This window comes from Lissotriton helveticus, chromosome 10 (assembly GCF_964261635.1).
Source record: "Lissotriton helveticus chromosome 10, aLisHel1.1, whole genome shotgun sequence".
In the NCBI taxonomy this organism is placed as follows: Eukaryota; Metazoa; Chordata; class Amphibia; order Caudata; family Salamandridae; genus Lissotriton; species Lissotriton helveticus.
In genome coordinates, this window is record NC_136071.1 from 876,601,057 (window position 1) to 876,617,120 (window position 16,064).

Genomic DNA, 16,064 nt, shown 5'->3' on the forward strand with positions numbered 1-16,064 from the left:
CACAATGAAGCTTTAGAAATAGAAAGACACATTGATAAACTAATAGACATGCCCTCAGCAGAGGGAAACCTCTATTACTTCATGTACCTCCAAAGAAAAAAGAAAAAGCACCTGACACAAAACCATTAATCCCCTCCTGCCAGCACCCTAGCTCCTATAACTCTGGGGGATAGGTTCACATGCTGCAAGATGAATAGACAGCATATTTAAACAGGACTACCATCCCAGCGGATCAGTCATTCCTAGAGGCTATCATGCTATCGCGGTAAAAACTAAAAAACACAGCCCATCAACATTTGGCTATGGAAAACACCTATACAAGCTAAAGCACTCAAACCAGAACAAAAAGGTAGGGATAGGTGGCAGCCGCGGCCCATGCAGGTAAGAGCGGTGGGCTGTGGGGCTGGATGAGGGGGGATTTTGATGGACGATGATGAGGGAAAATGTATTATTTATTTATTTTCCCTCGACATCGTCAGTCAAAATCCCCCCCCCCCTCACCCGCCCTCACTCCCCCACCACTGGTTCCTGCTGGGCCACAACTGATGGGTGGTACAGCACCTATGGCTCTGGGTCTTGCTCAAAGTACCAACCAGATCAAATCAAATCAAATAAACTTTATTCGATTTCACATATGCGAAAACCTTAAAAGTTACAACACATCCAAATTTCATTAAAAACATGATACAATTACATTACAATCCATGTACAATACCATAGCACTTAAAATGGGAAACCATTGGACTGATACCCAATTGACACTCTAACAATGAAGTGTACAAGTTGATGATAAAATGAACACCCCTTAAATTTTCACTAACCTACACAGATAGCCTAGCCATCATGAATCTGTTCACCGGGTTTAATCCACATGTGAGTAACTAGTTATCCAGGCAGGTCCTGGTTCTCACCAGGGATTTCAAATAGCCAACAATAAAAAGAATACAATCAGCCTTCAATAATTGCAGGTACAAGAGCGCTGGACGAACTGGATTAAAATTCAACTTCATTATTAGAGGGAATAAAAATATCTCTGGGGTACCGCATAAAATTTGCAAAAGAACATAAAATGTAGCAGGTCCTGCGGAGACTCACCTTCGAGCTGCAGGGTGCTAACACATGACCTCTACTGCACCCTTTTGGAACAGCAAGCAGGAGGTGAAAAAGGTCCAGGCGAAACCTGGACAATAAAAACCGCTCATAAGTTGATAGAGACCCCAGGAGATATGGCTCAGCAGATGGATTTGTTTTTAACATTATAGATTTGCGGACACTTTGTTTTCGCACTACTCGCTCATCTCTTTCTAATTTCCTTAAGCTACTGAAGGCTTCCCTAACAAACTCCACATCCTTTTTTACAATAGATTCTTCAAAATTTGCTTTAATATATTTAAGCCACGGTATACGGGACATGTTATCAAGATTCATGCATTTGTTTAAGATCAGGAGGCTGAGAGCTAAGTCTTTGTTCAACCAGCAATTAAGCCAGAACATAAGAGGGCGCAGAGCCAGGAAATAACTTAAATAGGGCACCCCCAATTCCTCATGGGCCACCAGGTTCAACAGACTGCTCGGGGCGCCCAACATGCGCTTCAGAAAAGTATTCTCCACTACCTGCAGTGCATCAGTGGCGGTTTGCCCCCAAATTTCACTACTGTAGCAGGCTGTAGCTACGCTTTTTGCCTGATAAACTTTCAGCATAGCTGCAATTGCACCCTTACCTATTTTAGCGGCAAAGTTAAAGATAGCAGCATTTACCCAAGCAGGTCCCCCTCTTTCCTCCGAAGTAGTGGCCCATATTTTAATTGATCATCCATTAAAACCCCCAAATATGAGAAAACAGTCATTTTGGGACCTACTTTAAATTGAAAACTTTTTTGGGGCCGCCTGCATTATGTAAGATTTTGAGTTAATAATTGATAGATCACGATCCGAAATAAAAGCAAAAAAGGCGTCTAACAAAGATTGGAGACCCCTGTCAGTTCTAGCTGAGAGAACAGCATCATCCGCATATAGTAGGACGGGAAGCCCCCAACGCCCTACATGCGGGTAATCTTCCCCTGTATCTATTAATACTCTGTCCAAATCATTAATATAAAGGTTGAACAAAAATGGAGCCAGAATACAGCCTTGCCGTACACCCCTCCTGATGTCGAAATTCTTAGAGACACGAAGATCCTGGGAGAATCTAACATTGGCCTTTGTGGCACTGTGCAAGTCCTCAAGAAAGTTAACGATTTTACTCTCTACCCCCATAGCCCTCATGGACTGCCACAGTTTAACCCGGTTGACACAATCAAAAGCGGACGATAGGTCCATGAAGGCCAGGTAGATGGTTCAGGAGCGAGCGATCATACACTTACTAAGTACCATGGATACGTTGAGGCATTGCCACGATTGACCGGCTCGGGGGGATCCATATTGGATATCCGGAAATATCTTATGCTCCTCAGCCCAGGTGGATGATCATTCTAGTAATATGCGGCCCACAACCTTTACCACTGAATCAAGGAGAGAGATCAACCTATAGCAAAAAGTGCTATTGTGGTGCCCCTTCTTGAAAACAGTTATGATTGTTGAGGTGGCCCAAGACTCAGGACAGCCATCCCTGGCTGCTGCATTGAACACCTCCTAAAGAACTGGCACCCAAAAAGATGGATCTGACTTATAGAGGTCCGGGGGATGCCGTCTGGGTCAGGAGCTTTGTAGCTGGTTAACCCAGCAATACCTGCCTCCACCTCACTCTGCTCAAAAACCACTACAGGGTCATCCATAACACCGCCTATCTGATGGGTTTGCTCCGTTAGGCTTTCAAACATAGTTTTAAAATGAAGCACCCATTCATCCTCAGTATGTGGGATCCCAGTTGCCCTCCTACTTCGAGCTCAAAAAGCGGTCTATTAACTATGCTCCAGAACCTGGAGCTATTCCTGAGGGTGCTTGACTCTAACAGCTCCCTCCATGCCTCTTCCTTCAGAGCACCCTTCCGTTTAACCAGTGACAGTTTATACTCTTTGCAACAGGCTCGAACCAGGATTTGATTTCTTGGGATAGCCTTCCGGGCCTCCCTTAGTTTCCTCGTCGCCTGGGAACAAAGTGAGTCAAACCATCTAGGAGAGGGATTGACTACTTTACCTGCTGGGTCACTCAAGAGCTCCCCAACTTTAGTGGAGATAGTGTTAAAAGCGCTAAGAATATCCTCCGGAAGAGTACCTGTGGTGGTACAAAGGCCTAGTTCAACAGCACACGATTCTCTTGCTTCACGGTAAAAAACCTCTAGGGAGATCTGGGTCCATTTAAGCCGTCACCTACCATCCGTTGGTCTTAGCGTACCCTTTGTTTCCACCCTTGTGTTTCTACATAACAGGGGACCATGCAATTGGACACAAAGCGGATTATGATCGCTATAGACACTTTCCAAGATGGTAAACCCGCAAAATAAAGACTGTAAGATATATTAAAATATAGTCTATAACTGAACCATTGCCTCTCACTTTTAAAGAGGGGACAAGAGCTTTGCTATGTGGGTCAAATAAAGACATTAGTGCCATCATGTCAAATTCCTTTAATATGTTGTTCAGTAATTCCCCCTGGGTCAGGTGTTCAAAATGGAACCCCCTCCTCTGGGGGCAACCTACATTAGCAGTACTAGTGGTCCTAGGGTCTCCACATGGATGAATGTTAAAGTCCCCCAGCACCACAAGGTTATGTGATATAGATCTACAGGACTGCCTTATATATGAGCCCAGCAAAGTAATGTTACAAACGCACTGGGGGCAAATCACCGCGTTGTAGAAATGTATCAGGCCCAGACTAACAGCCCCCCGTTTTAATATCAGAGCCTATAGACCTGCACTTGATGATGGTAAAATCTGGATCTGGCAGTCCATTGCCAAGGAGATATAAATAACTAAACTACCCTTGGCTCTGCCACCTGCCGATGGGGAAGCTGAACAAAAAAAGCCTTGAATCACTCCAGGAATAGGCTGCAGTCCAGCAACCACTTCTCTTGTAAACATATCACCGTGAATTGTTTCACAAACTGCACCCAGATGGGATCCTGAAACTTATTGGCCAAACCTGCAATGTTCCACGATAAAACATTGTTCTCGACTACACCTTGAACCCCCTCACTTTGCGCTATCGGGTCAAGCTCTGGGTGTTTTGGCTCTGCGGCATACACTAGGGGGCTCTTAAGTCAATCACAGTCCTCCAGCCTGGTTAATGAGGAAAATCTATTATATAGCTCTAGAGAGGGGGGCCGTATACTGGAAACCTGACTGATTTTGGCTAAGTGCTACTGGGGTGGGCAATTGTGAATATGCAATGGGAAAACTTTGTGACCAACCATCTAGTGGGGGGGCATCCATGTTGCTACTCCTACAAATATACCATGATTTATCTACTTTGTAAAAAAAAGCCTAACGGTAGGGCCTTGACAGGGGACCCATAACTAAAAGGAACAGAATATGGGTCTCTGAATAAGATTCTTTCAGCATGATGTGGTCTATTAAAATTCACGATAACACAATCACCCTTGCCAATTTTCTGAGAGCTACCTATCCAACTAACTCTACGCACCATTATGATATTTTGTGCCACCCTAGAGCCCACAATAGTATTGTTTGATAGCCAATGAAGTACTTTGGGGCATATTACCAAGCAATAGCGATAATTATCGCTATTGCTTGGTTAGAGACAAAAATGTACCGCTGAGCTGCGGCGATTTTTATCGCAGATAAACCTTGGTATTATCAAGGTTTATCGCAAATGCGATAAAAAATGGCCGCAATGCATGAATATCGCTGAAAAGTCAGCGATATTCATGCATTACCGAGCTAATGCTCTTAGCCATGTTATCCACCTCCCATTGGATAACATGGCTAAGAACTGCTCAGGGCAGGTGTTAGCTTTTGGAGATATTCGCGCTTAGCGCGAATATCTTCAAAAGTTGGTAATAGGAGATCGCGATGTTAGCGACTGTTTCCAGTCACTAACATCTTGGCACGCCCACTTTGCATGCCATTAGTGATAAATATCACTGACATGCAAAGTGGGGCCCAAGATGGTCGCTATCTCCTACTAGCTGTCGCTAACTGGTGTTAGCGACAGCTAGGTAATAGGGAGATAATTTTATCTCCGCTTTCTTGGCTTTTAAAGCCAAAAAAGCGGAGATAAACCCCCTTGATAATATGCCCCTTTATTCTTTCACTGGTAAAAGTCCTCTTTGATTCCTAATGGGAAAGGTGGAACATTTCCCAGGATCACTCATAGTGGGTAGATTCAGGCGGTAGATGCTTAACTGGTAGGTGCTGAGACTGAACCTCTTGACTCCTATGCAACCAGATCAAGAGCTGAGAGTTCCAGTACAGTGTAATAAGGTACCAGGAATAAGAGCAACAATGACTGGCACCATGCCTACCACAACATTCAGGTGACAGATGACACTCGTGAAAGAATGACGTCTGCAGGATTTAGAGAAAAAAAAAGATGATGCTTCTGAGTTAACATTAGCCTGAAACTGTCTGCTTATTTACTCCTATAAAAGTTAAAATACTGAATTTGGGATTTCCTACTATTCATTGTCTATGGTGCAATTAACGATTATGATTAGACTGCTCTAGTGTCCTTTTCTTTCTGAATGTTTTGGGAAATTTGTACCGGTGAGACATCTTTTATTTCTGTAATAGCCCAAAGTGAAGCATAAATGTTTGATTTAGTGTTGTACAGAATTATAGCCATTCCGTTTTCTTCAAGACTGAAATAGTCCATTGAAATTGACATTTTATGTTTATATTTTGCAAAGCGCATAGACGCCCCAGAACTATGTGCCATGACTCCGTCCAAAGCGGTCATAAAGGGATAGCAGCTAAAATCGACAGGTTTTTAGTTGTTTTTGAAATACTGCCTCCGATCAACGTCATCCAATGTACAGAACTAAGCCGTTTCAGGTTTTGAGACAATATTGGAAAAAGTGGTCACCTTGTCTGGCAAGCTAAATTCGTGGAATAGCAGCAAGATGGAGGTTGCTAGAGCAGAGGGTGTAGGTCGGACTGTGGAAGCATACAAATTGTTTAAGCCTTGGCAAGATAAGAGCATGATAGGTGAAGCAGAGAGCCTTACATTTTGTCCTCTTGGCTATTGGGGGAGAGTGCAAAGTTTTTAAGTGTGTAGAGATAGAGTGGCACCTGGGAACATTGTCTGCAGTGTTATGGACAACCTGTAGGCATATGAGTATGGCTTGGGGAATGCCTAAATAAAGTATGTAAATTATCATCACATGCAAAACTGTTCCCTTTGTGGTCTGCGGAATGCATAAAAAAGGTCGCTCCCAGCCCATGGTCAGGTGTGAAAATGTGCGTGGGAGGAGCAGCGATTGCAAGTGATGGGGGACTTATATGAGGAGGGTGCTCTCTTGCCTTATCAGACACTGCAAGATAGGTATGGCCTGCCCAGGGGCGACTTCTTATTGCATTCAGCCCTTATATCGGTAATCAAACGCCACTGGGGAGGAGGGTTATCGGAGTCGCAAACACCCTTAACATGCCAATATGTTGTGATGGCAGCGGGGACCCACAAAGCAATAAGGTGCTGATACAAGCGAATGGTGGATGAGGAGATGTAGCCATTGAGCCCATTGCAACGGAAATGGGCGGCAGAGCTCGGTAGGGAGATTCCGGACTCGACGTGGTCTAAAATAGTGGATGAAGCATGGAAGAGCACGCGAAATGCTAGGTTCCAGTTTGTTCACTTTTATGTGTTGCACAGGGCGTACTTAACCCCGGCGCAGATAAATAAGTATTTTAATGTGAACACAGCCCAGTGCCAACGCTGCAATTCAGACAAGGCGGAATTTATTCATATGATGTGGAGTTGCCCGCAGTTGGGAACGTATTGGGAGGAAGTAGTTGATATATTATGTGGGGTAACAGATAGGCAGATAGACCCAGCCCTGGGTGAATGTATATTACATTGGTTTCCTCAGACAGCTAAGACAAAGGTGACGAGTAAGTTCTTGGACCTGGGGTTGTTGCTAGCCAAAAGGGAATTAACAAAGCATTGGAAAGCCAGGCAGGGACCCAACATTGAGCGCTGGAAGGCGGAGTTTGCCAAATGGACTGCCAGTGAGAGTATGGTTCGGTTCCAGCAGGCTAGGCGCTCCAACAACGATAAGGCACTCGAAATTGCAAAAGCGTGGGAGGCTCTGGTTGCGCTGCTGCTGGTACCTGAGCCGGAGTCAGATTGAGATTCGCATGATATGCAGGTAGATCTGCCCCGGGTTGAAGAGCAGTAGTGGGGATCCAAGCAGTCCAGGGGACACTATTGCAGACTTAAAAATTGGATGGGCGCATTGATCCATCGGAAAAATGGTACATGGGTTGGAATTGAAAGGACTGTCAAGTGCATCATATACACTGAGAGCAATAATAATTAGAAACAAGCATGTGAATGGAAAATAAATAAGGGCTCAGGTGTATGGTTTAGAACAGATAATTGATACAAAATAATGTATATGCATAAGGAATGGAGCCCCCATTAATAATGATGTAACAACAAATGTTGGATGTACAGGTTGTTGGAGAAAAACAATAAAAATATCTTTTTTACATGAGACACAGGTGTGAATGCCACTGTGAGATCCAAAAGAATAGTGCATGTCCGCTGTGACCACAAGAAGTGAGGAGGACTAGGTTCTATGCATTGGATAAAAACTTGACTCACAGGTATCTAAAAGCTTGTGGGATTCTAAATAGTGTGAAAGTTGTCTGTTTACCTCTTTATAAACAATTGTAGGTGGAAGGGGGAGCAGAGAAATGGACCAATAGTTTTTTTTGTTACCAAGAGGTCTAAATAAGGCTTGTTGAGAAGTGGAACTACTACTAATGCATGTTTCATTCCAAGAAACAGATGCCAAATCAACAGAAAGGTTAATAATCTTACCTACTGCGGAATAAATGGCTAAGGCTAGTGCATAGGGAGGGGCAGAATCACATGAAGAGCAAGCTTTGACTGAACTAGTAGGGCTAGCTCAGGATTCTGCCTTGATAAGGCAGCTGCTAAAGAGGAACCAAAGGGATTGAGTCAGTCAAGGCAGATGGCAGCATTGGGAAAGTTGCACAAGTTTTACAAGTTTAGAGAAAAGGGATACTAGGTGATTGCACATACTCTCTGACGCTGGGATGGTGGGAGTTCTGGCTTTTGGGTGAAATAGCAATTTGGCTATGGAGAATATTTCTTTGGAGACATTTGAAGCTGCCTTGATATTAGCTACATAGAAATCAGAGCAGGCAGACCTAATGGTTTTCTGATACAACTCGACGTCCTCTTCAAAAATAAACGTCAATGTACTGCTAAGGTCATACAGCCTGATTCATGTAGGCAATAGCGCTCGCAAAAGGGCCAGATTCTGAGAATCTGGCCCTTTGCGAGTGCGATTTTTCCATTTGGTATTCACAATCCCAAATGCAAAAATCGCTATTTAAGAATTCGCCTATTTGCGAGGAATGGCATTTAAGGAATCTCTAATAGAGATTCCTCAAATGCTATTCAAGACACATCAAGAAATTGCGATTTTGAACTTTTGGGGCCGCTATTTACCGAGAGGTCAGACCTGTCGGTATATAGCAAAAACTCAGAAAAATGCTTTTAAAAGCATTTTTCTAAGTTGCATGTTGCACACACACATGTCCTTTGGACATGTGTGTGCGCAACACCTGTTCAAATGTGCATTTTAGGGGTGCTACAGGGCGTCCTTTGGACACCCCTGGCACCCTTAAAATCGCTATCTTATTTGCGAGTAGCAAATTGCTACTCGCAAATAAGGGATACTCCCCATTCATTCCTATGGGCCTCTTGGCCCATAGGAAAGAATGGGGAGTTTTTGCGAGTAGCAATTTGCTACTCGCAAATAAAGAACATGTAGGAATCGCTATTTTATTAGCAATTCCTACATGAATGCCGTTTTGCGTGTCCTCAATAGCGAGTCGCTATGATTCGCTATTAGGGCCACGCAAAACGGCATGTACATGAATCAGGCTGATAGTGCTTTCTCCAAGAACATTCACTTGCTTTACACATTCTTTCAAGGGTGTTCAATGGCTGTTGAACTAAGGTGAACAGGGTTTAGATTTCTGATTGGCAAGCATAGATAGAGGGACGCCCGAGTCAAGTGAGGTGGAGATCCAGTGATTTACAGTGTTGTTAGTCTGAGGGATGATGGACAGCAGAGTAGGGACAGAATTACAAAGGGACGCACAGAACCTTGCAGGTGAGAGTTTCAAACAAGTGATAAGAGCAAATAGCATTACCCCCTAAGGACAAAGGAGGTGTCTAATGAAGGTCTGACCAGATAAGGGGCAGAGGTAGGTTAACAGCGAAATCATGCAAATCCATAAAGATTGGGTCCAGAATATGACGAGCTTTATGAGTGGTAGACTTACCTACCTGGGAAAGCTGAATAGCTGCCAGATTGTCAGAGAAAACCATAGCGTCTTGACAATTAGAGATGTCTAAATGGAAGTTTAAATCAATGATGATGGTAAAAATTGGCAAACTAGGATCTTGGGGTGCAATTATGATCTGGCGGGGGGGTAGGAGGTAGGGGTAAGTAAGTGCTCCTGTGAGAATGAAAGTGGGAAATAGTTTCAGCGAAAAAAATCAAGCATTCACATTTGCTTAACAGAATGACCAATTCAGAAATATCATAGTTAACCTGAGATTTAACAATAATAGCCAGGCCACTACTGCGCTGGTTAGGGCGATCTAATCTAAGAAGAGGATTGTCTTCTGGGATTTCAAGTACAATATCTGGCATGGAGGACTCATTTAACCTAGTTTCAATCACTAAAACGGTGTTGGGTCAGTAGGTGGAGATAAAGTCAAGTACCGCAAGTTTATAGTTATCGAAAGATCTGCAGCTAATGCTATAAAACAGGAAATTACTTTTCTGGATGGGTAAAAAGGCCTTGGGAGCATGTGTCTGCCCTCAACGAAAAGTCACAGTGCGTAAGCTAGCAGCATCCTTAAGTAGATTGACTGTGTGGTAGTAGCAGGTTAACGGGCCAAGTGGTCAGAGCAACTGAAAGTTAGGAAAGAATTTCTGTAGGAGGTCGCTGGACAAAGAGCCAGGTTTCTGGCGCAGACAGGCTAGCCTTTGAGAAACCTGTTGCCTCCTGTTTCTTTGAGCATCCCTGTGTTCACAAAATCTAATTACATAAATAGAAGCCTTCCTGAGTAAGATCCAGACCATTTCCTAGCTAAATCTACTTCTACTAGGGAACAAATAAACATAGGCGCCAACCAATTCAATTGGTCATTCACCTCAATTTTAATCCTTTGAATAAGTCGTTTTACGTTATCTTCTCTGGAAAGTCAGGATCCTTTTCATTATGGCATCCTGATAGGAACCACTCACCATGAACGGCAACCTAAAAATAGTGCTGAGTCAAGTAGAGCAGAAATGGAGCTTTAATTTTCACTTGCCTTGGAGTATGTTTACTGAATGCTCAGAAAAGGGATTGGTTGATCAAATTTGAATGACTCTATTATCGATCTGACATTGTGACATTATTCACCAGTACTATGGAATAATCCACCCTCATGAGTCTGAAATCTTACTCTTCTGAACACAACATGTATCTAGTCCAATTGGAAACTGCACACACAACTGGCATTTTCAGGGCATTTTCTATTCATACAGCAGATGATTCAGGGAAAATGTGGATTTTCCTAATTGATCAGCATCGGCTAAATCTAGTATTGTGGTTCCAATCTTGATTTTTGTAAGCACGTTCAAAGAGTTGAACATGAAGAGAGAATAAATACTAAACTAAAACCAATGGGGTAGTATATGCAGTCACGGAAAATAGAAGATTAACCAACCAATGCTTTCAGTACAGTTTTCAGAATTATCACACCTGGGATAAATAACATCTTCAATTCTCTATTTAATAATTGCATCGTTACATTTTAATTGAGTTGAGTAGAGTGATTCTCTGCTCCATTCTCTCTGACTGTTTCCTTCTCCACTCGATTGCATTGTTGGCTCCCCTGTAAACATTATGAGTTGCTCTCCCAGCACATCTTTTCAGCTTATTTCTCTCCTTTTGGCACTTTTGGTCGCAAGAAGCCTCTACCCACAGCTCCTCGTACGAGACAGGCTTCCACCTGCTGGTGCTACTTGAGCGTAGATGGGGTTGCTGCTCAATATTTTATTGTTTCCCAAATACTCCTGCAAATGAAGTTTTACTGCATTTTTCTCTTCTCTGTCTTAGGTAGAACTGGCCATTAGTAAGGTGAGATTATTGGGATACCCTCCTGATCAAGCTTGACAATGTCATTTTTCTCTGAGGGCATGTGGTATTCACTACTTCAACAGCTTGTGTGACCAAGGGATTTTACTGTGGGAGAGTAGGGGCAGTATTTAAGGAAAAGGTAAAGAGATAAAAGACAAGAGCTTAAGATAATTCCATATGGCCAGCAGTGTGAGTATTAAACAGACTGAGCATGGGAGTGACTTTCAAAGTCATGCAGAAAAGGTGGAGAACGACTCACAAATACTGTTATAATTTAAGTAACTACAAGCATGTGAGTTCCTACTTTGAAGCACATGCCTTTCACCTGAGATACGTTTCTCATCAGCATACACTGGCTTTCTGTTTTTTGGGCACTCACACTGAAAAGCATGGATTAAGACACAGTCATCGAAAATAAAGGTGGAGGGGAGGAGTTTCGCGCGCATCCGAGATGGCCGCGTGAGCACAGGGCTCCAGAGGACCCTCGCTGCCTCCCGCATTTATCCTGTACACTATCCTGATTTGATTGAAGATCATTGAAGACACACACCGGCTGATGTACTAGCAGGTTTTAGGGTCGAAATCGGACGCAGGGTCCCCGAGCTTTGCCGTCTTGAACTTTGTGGCCTTCTCCATGGAGCAGCCTGGACTTTGAGTGGTGGCAATGCCTGGGTCGTAATTTAACAACAACGGCTCGCGGGGATCGGACCACAGCCTCTCTTCACTTTCGGTTTCGTTTCTCTGGCGCACTGCCTCATATATGCGGTGTGTCTGTTGATCGGACGAGCCCCGATGCCAGCTCATTGAGTTTCGACCGGGCGACTGTTTGGCTGTGGTCTCCACTTGGCTCAACTTTGCCTCCTGTGTTCCCGTGTGTGAATTTAAGGGAGCCATTTGGACCAGATCCCAAGCCTCCCTTCGGGGCACCCGACTCACCATGACGGGCAAGCCTGAGGGTGAGAAACGGAAGGTCAAGACCACCATCCGTGGAGGTTCTACCCAGACGAACGTCATGGATCGCTATACACTTTCTAAAGGATCCCCTGGTGGTGCACCTAGGACCCGGGAGGAGGTCGTCGACGATCCTGCTGTGTTGGCGGACTTAACACTACAAGACGTGATGGGCGCCATTGCTGGCATTCAGTCTTCTATTGGCCAACAGTATGAAGCCTTGGCCCTGAAGTTGGACACGGTGGCTATCGATGTCAACCTCATTCGCACTGACTTGGCCAAGACGAATGAGAAACTGAAGTCATTAGACCTGAAGACATCCAGCCTTACCACGGACGTGTCAGACTTGCAAACAGAAGTGCGCAATCTTCGATCTGCTAATGACTTTTTTGCTCGTCGCTTGGAGGATTTTGAAGGCCGTGCACGGCGCAATAACGTGCGTATTATTGGGGTTCCGGAAGAATCTAGTCCACTCGCCACTGATCTTCGAGTGGAGGACCTCATTCTTAATCATCTGGCACCAAAGGGCCTGAGCAAATTCTTTGCCATCGAACGTGCGCACAGAGTGCCAGGGGGACAGGCGAAGCCCGGTTTTCCCCCCGTCCGATTATTGCACGGATCTTCAACTTTAGAGATCGCGACGCCATTTTGCAGGCGGCGCTGACAAGCGGCCCTACGCCGTTCGAGAACGCCGCTGTGAATTTTTATCCAGATTTTTCTCAATCGGTCCAGAAACAACGTATGGGATTTCAAGGTGTGGAACGGCGACTAAGAGACATGGAACTAAAATATGCTATGTTATTCCCGGCCCGACTGCGTGTTGAATATGACAATCGAACATTTTTCTTTGTCAGGCCTGAGGAAGTGAGTGATTGGTTGGACACTTTGCCGACTCGCCGTGCTGGCCAGGAACATGCTGGTGGTGCGGAAGGGGGACTGATGGACCAAGAATGAATACGGTGCCTTTGTCCGGAACAATTTTCAGCGTGATCAGCCGGAGTTCACTGACTTTTTTTGATCATTCCGTTTGTATCCTCGGAGGTAGCGGGGATGGCGGGACCCATTCCTCCTCTGGGGTTTTCTTTGTGTAGATTAGTTCATGTTTGTAATTGCTAGGGCGACAGGCACACTGCAAATTGGGGTAGCTTTTGAGTCGGTGCAGGGGTGCAGGGTGGGGGGGAGTTGTGTTGGGAACCTTGGGGGGAGGGGGGACGAGTTCTGGGATTGTTTGTTTTTTCCTTTTCAAGGCAAGGTACTTTCATTATCTTTGACACTGGTGTGATGCTCGTTTTGCGATGGGAGTTCATTTTGGACTTGGATGGGGGGTAGAGGGTTGAAGGTATTATGCTGGAATGTGAATGGGTTGGGTGATCGCAGAAAGAGAGGGGTGGTCATGCAGCTGTTGCGGCGCCTTTCACCTGATGTCGTTCTGTTACAAGAGACACACTTGGTAGGAAACACTTGTCACGCTCTTAATAGAAGGGGTCATCGTCTTGCTGCCCATTCTGGTTTTACCTCTAGTTCTAGAGGAGTGGGTATTCTGCTTAGGGTTTCCCTCCCCCTCGAAGTTGATGATGTGATCCTCGATGCCAGGGGTCGATATGTTGCACTTATCGGGCGGTGGGAGGGAAAGCCAATCTCGTTGGTGTCAGTTTATGTCCCCCCGGGCTTGCAATCCACGACATTCATGGACCTGGGGGGGATGGTGCTGGGTCTCCCTGAGAGTGTTTTGATACTGGGTGGTGATTTTAACTCCGTCATTTCTGGCAGGAGAGACCGCTATCCCCCCCGAGATCTTCCTGCTGCGCAGTCCTGGTTGGGCGACTTCCTGGAAACATTGGGCCTCATAGACTGCTGGAGACTAATGCACCCAGAGCAAACACAGATTACTTTTCACTCGGGAGCTCATGGCAGTCTTTCTAGATTAGATTATATCCTGATACCGGCGGCACTGTCCCCCTCGATTGGAGAGATTAGCACCTGGCCCGGGGCATATCGGATCATTCCCCTATTTGGTTTCATTTTAATCTTAGCATCGGGCCGAAGGCAGGGTGGCTCCGATTAACCCATGGTATCTCCTCAACCCCAAGACACGCGCTGAATTGATTAAATCATTTGACCTGTATTTTACTGAAAATGTTGGTTCTGTATCCTCACCTGTCTCGTTGTGGGAAGCTTTTAAGACTGTGATCAGGGGACAGGCATTGTCTTTGGTGGGATGTGCCAAGAAATGTAAGAACGAGGCAATTGTTCAGCTCGAAACTGAAATCACAGACCTGGAGACTGCATTGTAGCGGGGGTGCCTCGAGAAGCATTACATGTCCTCCACCTTAAACAATTAGAATATAAAACTTACTGATGCGGCAAAGACGATGAGTAGGGAACAGCAGGGACGGCTCTATGATGTGGGTGATAAAGCAGGAAAATTGATTGCCTGGCTGGACAGAAGAGAGAGAGCGAATCGAGTGGTTTTGGTGATTGTGACATGTGATGGTGTGAGTGTAACTGATCCTGTTGGTATTGTTGAATGCTTTGCTGATTACTTTCGAGAGGTCTATACCTCGGTGTCCGACAGGCCTGAAGAAGATTCGCACTCGTTGCTTTGGGACATAGTGCTACCCTGTTTGTCGGAATCGGAGCGTGATTGCTTGGATGCCACGCCCTCGGTGGATGAGGTGGCTCTCGCGCTGCGCTCCCTTTGCTCCGGCAAGGCTCTGGGTCCCAATGGCCTTCCTGTGGAACTGTATAAGTTACACCCTGATACTTTGGCTCCCCATCTACGTGCTATGTTTCTGGCTGCGCGAGATAATGGTCCCCTCCCCAGAGATCAGCGTCTTGCGACCATTGTGGTGATCCATAAGGAGGGTAAACCACGAGATCGCTGCTCGTCTTATAGACCCATTTCGCTTTTAAATGCGGAACCCAAGATCCTCTCCAAAATGCTTGCTAATCGTCTGATTACGGGTATTGGCGACCTGATTCATCCGGATCAACCGGGTTTTATCCCTCACCGTAACACGGCATTAAATTTGCGACGTCTGCATGGTGTTCTCGCGAGGGCCCCGACGCTGCGTGAACCGGCCATCCTGGCGTCCTTGGACGCCACGATGGCCTTTGATACAATCGAGTGGTCTTATCTCTGGGCGGTACTCGCCAAGTTTGGATTCGGCGCGGGTTTTATCGGTTGGGTCAAACTCCTGTATGAAACACCGCTAGCCCAGGTGGTGGTTAATGGCCGCATCTCCGTGCCTTTTACTCTCGGCAGGGGCACACGACAGGGTTGTCCGTTGTCCCCACTCCTTTTTGCTTTGGCGTTGGAGCCTCTTGCCGCCTGGCTACGGTGGGAACCCTCGATGAAGGGTATACACTGGACGCCGGAATTTGAGGATCGCATTTCCTTATACGCGGATGATATTTTATTGTACCTTACCTCTCCCCAGAAATCGCTCAATGTGTTGTTTGACGTACTTACCTCCTTCGGGAAGAACTCGGGCCTCATCATTAACTGGTCAAAATCCTACATTTATGTACTGGCGGGTGATGTCCCTCGTTTGCCACGGGGCTGTCCCATCCAGTTGTCGCAGTCTGGCTTTAAGTACCTGGGTGTGTTTATCTCCATGGACCCGGCGGTTTGCTACGAACGTAATTTGCTCCCCCCACTCCAGCGGTTACGCTCCGATGTAGCGCGTTGGCGTAAATTACCGTTGTCTCCCCTAGGGCGTGCGGCCCTTTTTAAGATGATGTCCTTACCTCGGTTCCTATATGCCCTCCAGAACAGTTTTGATGTTATCCCGTTGACATATTTCCGGGAAGTAGAAT